This window comes from Elephantulus edwardii, unplaced genomic scaffold (genome assembly GCF_000299155.1).
Source record: "Elephantulus edwardii isolate Elephantulus edwardi_28Jun2011 unplaced genomic scaffold, EleEdw1.0 scaffold00080, whole genome shotgun sequence".
Classification (NCBI taxonomy): domain Eukaryota; kingdom Metazoa; phylum Chordata; class Mammalia; order Macroscelidea; family Macroscelididae; genus Elephantulus; species Elephantulus edwardii.
In genome coordinates this window covers 4,682,047-4,689,185 of record NW_006399830.1, presented here as the reverse complement: position 1 = coordinate 4,689,185, position 7,139 = coordinate 4,682,047, and positions in this window count along the sequence as shown.

Below are 7,139 nucleotides of genomic sequence, written 5' to 3'. Positions count from 1 at the left end.
GAGGGAGGCGGCGGCCGCGGGGCAGGCACCTCCGCGCGTCACGCTCGGGGAGCGTCCGCCGCCGCACCCAGCCCGGCTGCGCCGCCTGACGTCACAATGTCCGCCGCGGGCTCTGCGCCTGCGCCGCTCTCAGCCCCGCAGGTGTGTCGCGCATGCGTGGCCGGAGCGGCGCGGCGGGGAGAGCGGGGCTGTGTGGTCGTCGACCGCCCCCCAGTGGTTGACGTAAACATAAAAATAAATGGATGCCCTGGAGGACACGCTGAGTGAATTATCTCAGTCACAAAAGGACAAATATTGCACGGTGCCGCTGTTGCAAAACAGGACTGACCTCGGGCTTGGGGGGAGACTGAGAAAGATGGGTTCAATAATGTATACTGCATTGAAACAGATGAGGGAGAAAACTTTAAAAGGGATATGTGATTAGGTACTTTTGTCATGACAGGCGTCTAGAGCGAAGGCTGCATAGTGGAGTGTGCCTGGGGAAGGGTTTGTAAAGCAATGAAAGAATTTGTCTTTTACTTTTCCAAGAGGGTAGTGTACTAGGGAGGAGGGTTGAGAGGGAAGAAAAGTGCAACAACGAATGAATGGAAACCCAAAGTCTCTGTAAATTTTCATTGAAATTAATAATAAATTTTAAAAAGGAGTTTAAAAATAAATAAGTAAATGGATGATGAGAAAGGCAGAGGCACAGGTGACATCAAACGATCCTGAATTTAATGTCACTGAATTGCAACCTAAGGATGGTTAAAATGAAGATTGGTATTATTTACATGTTGTTGTTGTTGTTGTTGATTGCCATCGAGTCAAGTGCGACTCATAGCTACTCTCTATGAACAAAAGACCTAACGCCTTTCCATAACTATTGTCAATTCCAAGTTCACAGAGTTTCCAAAAGCATGTGCTTTAGGAAGTGGATGTCGGTCCTGCTTCCACACCTGTTTTACAATCGGGAGCTCCACCAACACTGTCCACATTGGGAAACCATTCTGGTATTTGATACCCCAAAGGTACAAGGTTCATCATCACAGAGCCCCGGTTACTTCATACTGCACACTGATGTATTATTTACATACAGACATAAATATATGTACTTCTATGGAGCCCCCCTGGACGGCACAAACACCTGAAAGCTTGGACGTTTAAACTGACCCGCAGGTGTGTCCTAGTGTTCTCCTTCCCGAAGGCCACAACCTAGAAAATACTATGGAGCAATTGTAGTCCACATGCCTGGGGTTGCTCAGAATCGTATGTTTTCATAGCTAGTTATGTTCCAGTGAGTTGATTCTGACTCTTCAAGACCCTGTAGACAGAGTACCATTGCCGCATAGGCTTTCCAAGGCTGTATGGAACCTTTTAAGGTAATTTTGCCACATCTCTCGCCTGCGCAGCAGCTGGTGGGTTTGGACCTTGGACCTTTGGGTTATAGACTAGAACCACCACACCTCCATGGATAGACATACACACACAGAATCACATATTGTTTAATATTCACAATGCTTTCTGTGAAATAGGACGTTATATGATTTGAATGTTGCATGAACACCTAGTTTATCTAGCGTCCCAACACATTTCTCTGCGGCCATTGTAACAGCATATGCATCCGACTCACTTTCATGTTAGACACTGAGAAACATTGCTTGAAGTGCTTGAGCCAATTCAGCTAGCACTAAACTTGTTAACTGGTCCTGTTTTCTCCTCTAAGTTTCTTGAACCAGCTTCAGGTGGTAGCAGCGGTGCTGGATTACCTGGTTAATCTGCAAACAAGCTTTAGGTGGTGGCAGCAGGGCTGGATTACCTGATAATCTGGAAGGTGAGCACTTCCTGGTGTTTGTTTACTAATTGGTAGTGAACATCATTCCGCTCCACATCAGAATTTCCCTCCATGAATGGCTGACACCTGTCTCTCAATCTTGCGGCACCTCACTGCAATCCCAGAGAAACACGGTTTGAATCCACCAGATGCTCTGCCGGAGAAGGAGGCGCAATATCCTCCTGTACCAGTCAGATCTGATTTGACGGTACACGCACACAAAATAATTAAAAAGAAAAAAAAAAATCTTGCGGCACCTTACTACAGCATTAAGACCTCTTTTCCAACTGACAGCTCTGCCAAGGATGGAGTCCCAAGGAAGCCAGGTAAGCACAAGCTTAGGTATGTTTACCTACAAATTGCTAGTGAACCATTTCACAGAGTGAAAACAAATTAGTGGTCCCACAATGCTAAACAGAGTTCCAAATCCTGATCAGAGAACTAGGACACAGCAACCAAAACCACTTCTCTTCTCCTGTGTGTAAAGTCATTGCTCTCTAGATATACAGCGGCTCATGTAATTAATACCTGTGGTATGACCCATAATAAATGTGAATAGTCATAATAAATGTCTGTTACTGGTTTCTGTATGTTCTGCACTGTACTTTCTATAGTTATTTTAACATGCACCTTCTCTACCTAAAAATAACCTGTCCTGTGTAACAGTGATCCTCTCAAGTCTCGGAACGTTCTCCACATCCCATTGTCTTTTATAACATTCTGGCGAAGGGCACCATGGCTCCCAAACACAGAAAAACCAGTGCAGCAAAGGAGAAGTATCCTTCTGGAAGTGAAACAAGAGGTTATTAACGGACACGAAAGCGGAAAATCACTGAGTGCTACTGTTTTCAATTAGGGCGTGCTTATTTGCTATGGAGCCCTAATGGTGGTGCAGTGGTCAAACATTTGGCTCTAGCCACACCACGGTCCATTTAGTCTAGCACCCAAGGTCTACTCCACTGGAGGAAGATGTGGCTGGCAGCTTCCACAGTGATGACAGTCTCAGTGCAACAGTGAATAAATGGAAACCCAAAATCTCTGTTAAAAACAAACAAAAACAAACCTAAAAGATGGCCACAACGATTTCTGTTCGTGTGGCAATATTTTAATTTTCTTGTCATTCCCTGGTCAAGAGGTAATTTTCCTTTGCCTTTCCGTTATCAAGAAGAAATAAACAGAAAATTTCTTTTTTTCAAACAAAACAAGATGACAGCCTTGGAAGCTCTACGAACTTCTGTCATGTCCTATAAAGTTACCACCATGGATTGAAACTGATTGGATGGCAGTAAATGGTGGGTTGGTTTGATAGTAGATTCTGTTTGGAAAAGGTCCAAGTCATATAATTTCCCCCCAGAACATATTGTACATCTTAAATGACACATAGCTATATGCAGTTACATAGAATAGGGAGCTCTGGTAGCCTAGTGGTAAGAAATTGCATTGTCAGCTTTAAGGTACACAGTTCGAGTCTGCTAGCTAGCTACTCTGGGGGAGAAAGATGGGCAGTCAACTCTCCTATGATTTACTGCCCCTGAGAACCCATTGGAGAGCTGGCTCTGCGTTGGTCCTGGTAATATATACACACACACTATGGTTCCCTCTTGGTGTTAGGTACCGTCTAATCAACTCCAACTCAAAGTGCAACGCCATGTGCAACTGAACAAAACCCTGCATCATCTCTATAACCTCTGTCATCCTTGATCGTAGCCCCTGTGGTAATCCATCGCGTTGAGGGTCTTCCTCATTTTTGCCAACCTACTTTTCCCCAACATGATGATGTCCTTCTCCGGGGACTGGATCCTCCTAAGATCATGCTCAAAATATGAGAAATGAAGTCTCTCAATCTTCACTTCTAAGGAGCATTTTGGCTACACTTCTTCCAAGATATAAATCCACTTGGTTGAAGGTCTTCCTCACCTTTGCCGACCCTCCACCCTTCCCAGCATCATGTCCCTCCTAACAACATGCTCAAAGTACATGAAGTGAAGTCTCATCGTTCTTGCCTCCAAGGAGCACTCCAGCTGCACCCTCTCCAAGACATATTTGTTATTTTTGCCAGTCCATGAAACGTTCAGTACTCTTCTCCAACACCACAGCTCTTTTTCTGTCACCCATATTCATTGTCCAGCTCTCAGATGCACAGCAAGTGATTGGAAAGACCATGGACTGAATCAGGTGCACCTTAGTCCTTAGATTGACATCATTACTCCTCAATACACTGGAGAGGTACCTAACTGCAGAGTTTCCAATGCAGTGCATCTCCTTCTTTCCTGACTGCTGGTACCAAGGGGGTTAATTGTAGATCCAAGCAAGATGAAGCTGTTGACCATTTCAATCTCCTCTCCATCCATCATGATGTTGCCTATTGGTCCAGTGAGAATGTTTTCTTCTTGACATTGAGATGCAATCCATACCGAAGTCTGCATTCCTTGATCTTCTGCAACAAGTGTTTCAAGTCCTCTTCAGCAAGCAAGGTTGTGTCATCTGCATAATGCAGGTTACTGATGAGTCTCCCTCCAATCCTGATGCCACACTTCTCTTCATTGAGTCCAGTTTCTCAAATAATTTGCTTAGCCTACAGATTAAATAGGTACTGAGAGAGAATACCACTCTCTTCTCAGTTTTAAACCTTGCAGTATTTCCATGCTCCATTCACACAACAGCCTTCTGGTCTGGGTATAGGTTCCACAGGAGCACTGTTAAATACTCTGGGATTACCATTATTCTCAATGTCAGCCACAATTTATTATGATCCACACATTCTTCTTGTATTCCTTACTTTCAGTCTGGATCCATCTGACATCAGCAACGACATCACAATCCCCGCCCCTTCATCATAATCTCCGCCCCTTCATCGTAATCTCCGCCCCCTCCTCACAATCTCCTCGCCTCCTCACAATCTCCGCCCCCTTCACAATCTCTGCCCCTTCACTATCTTCGCCCCTCTGCACAAACTCCTCTCTGGCCCATTGTTGTAGCTACTATGGGAGCCCACCTCGTTGAGGGTCTCCCTCTCCTTCGATGACCCTTGTCTTTACCAAGGCTTGACGGCCTTCTGTAGGGACTGGACCCTCCCGAAGTATGTGAGACAAAGTCCCACCCTCCTTGCCTCTAAGGAGCACTGTGGCTGGGCTTCCTCCAAGACAAATGCCCCTCATTTACCAACACAGAAAACCAAGAAGTGTTAGATGTAGCGGAGAAAACAAGAAATAACAGGACAAGCTTGTTATATAGAGTGGAAATCACCACAACTGTTATGGCTAAAAATGGTGACCCACAAACTGTGTTTTTAGATTTATGATCTTTAACTTGCTTATATTACACAATTTAAAAAAAACTTAAACCAACCAAAAATAAACCACCAAGTAGTCACTGCCCCTTGAGGTCGGGTTGGTGGTGGGGAGAGCCAGAAAGAGGCCAGGCAGGACTGGAATTTTAGTATAAATTCTGCTGCACGAGGTGATGTCCTAACAATGTGATTACAGGCCTATGTTGGAGGCACTGTGGGGTTAGTTCCAGGCCAGTGCAAGAAGAGTATGGCAAAAAAATCAAACAAATCACACTCCGTTTTTTGCCTTCTCCATGCACGCAATCATACTACTAACTGCAATGTCTGAAGTTCAAACACACCAGCCAATTCCGAGGAGAAAGAGGAGCAAGTGGTCTATTAAAAGAGTGCAAGGGTGTAGTACCTTATGTGTTATGTGTTGAGCTGCTAACTGTAAGGTTAGTGGTTCGAAGGCACCAGCCACTCTACAGGAAACAGACGAGACAGTCTCCGCCTATAAAGGTTTACAGGAAACAGATGAGGCAGTCTCCTCCTGTAAAGATTTACAGCCTTCGCCACCCAATGGTTGGTCACCATGAGTCAGAATCAACACAACATCAGTGGGCTGGGTGTTTTGGGTTTTGCTTGCAGTTTGTGAAGGATATGTTACGGTAAAGTCTAGAATGTTCTGAGAATGGCCAGATGTGACCCACAGACAAGCAGTGAGCACATGCTGTTGGCAAAATTGCACTTGGTTATAACACAGGGCTGCCATAAAACTCCTTCAATTTGTGGAAAACACAGTATCTGCCAAGGGCAATAAAGCAAAGTGCAATAAAATTACTTTCATAAAAACATAAGAAGCTAACTGATTATTCATTGGTTGTTGCTCACCTTCCCTCTTTCAGCCTTATTGGACATGGGGCCCCATCGTACAGCGATCACAGGGGTCACTCACTCTCCTTATTGTCCACTTTAGCAAAAAGGCCACTGGATTTGGCCAAGCCACGGAGCCCATTGGTGTGGACACCCGGGTCAGGCTGGGGTGGCAGGGGTTGCTCCTGGGTCCTGGGTTCTGTGCGTGTCTGATACTCACTGTCAGCAAGCTTTACGCCATTCACAGAAGGTGGCTCTTCTCTGAGCCCTCAGTGCCCACCCAGACTGAAGGAATCTAGGACTCAAGAGTTGCTTGGGTTTTTGTTTTGGGGGGCTTTTTTTTTTTTTACATTTTTACTGAGAAAGAAAAGTACCTTCCCAAATTTTGAACTTTTTAAATGTACATTTTAAACCTATCAAAGTCAGTTTAGTTTCCCTTCCTCTTTTGAGTAAGTAACATCTAATCTGGATAGGAATAGAATTGGAGTTGGTGACATCTCTCTCCTACTCTTTCTTTCCACCCTGAAAGCCACACTGTCTCCAGCTCCTCCTCCTGTCCCCTTCCTGAGACAGTCTATGCGCATATAAACAAAAGCCAAACCCTCTGCCCTCAGGGTCAAGGCTGAATCATAACACCCTCCACTGAGCTTCCAAGGTTGTAAATCATGGGAGGGGCCGTCCCCATCACTCTCCTGTAGAGCAGCTAGTGGATCTGAACTGCTAACCTTCTGCATATACAAGCAAGTATATCTGATGGAAGGGAGCCTCGTGGCTAAACACTCAGCTGCGAACCTAAGGTGGGTGGTTTGAACCCACTAGCTGCTTCATAGGAGAAAGAAGAGTCAGCCAGCTTCCATAAAGCTTTCTTATTGTTGCTGTAAAGTACCAATGAGTCAGGTACACATCACAGCGACCCTATGAACCCTGTGCTATCCTGTGCCATCGTTATCATCTCTTGGGTTTTTTGTGTGGTTTTTTTCCCTTCTTTTCTTGTTGTGTACTGTCAAATCAGACCTGACTGGCACAGTCTTATCAGCTCTTGACCCACTACTGCAGGCACTGTATCAAGCAGGTCACTTCACTGAGTCCCTGGAGGCAAGGAGGATGAAGTTCACATACTTGGGGCGTGTTGGGTTTTTTTTGGTTTGGTTTTTTTAAATTTTTATTTATTTATTTATTTTTATT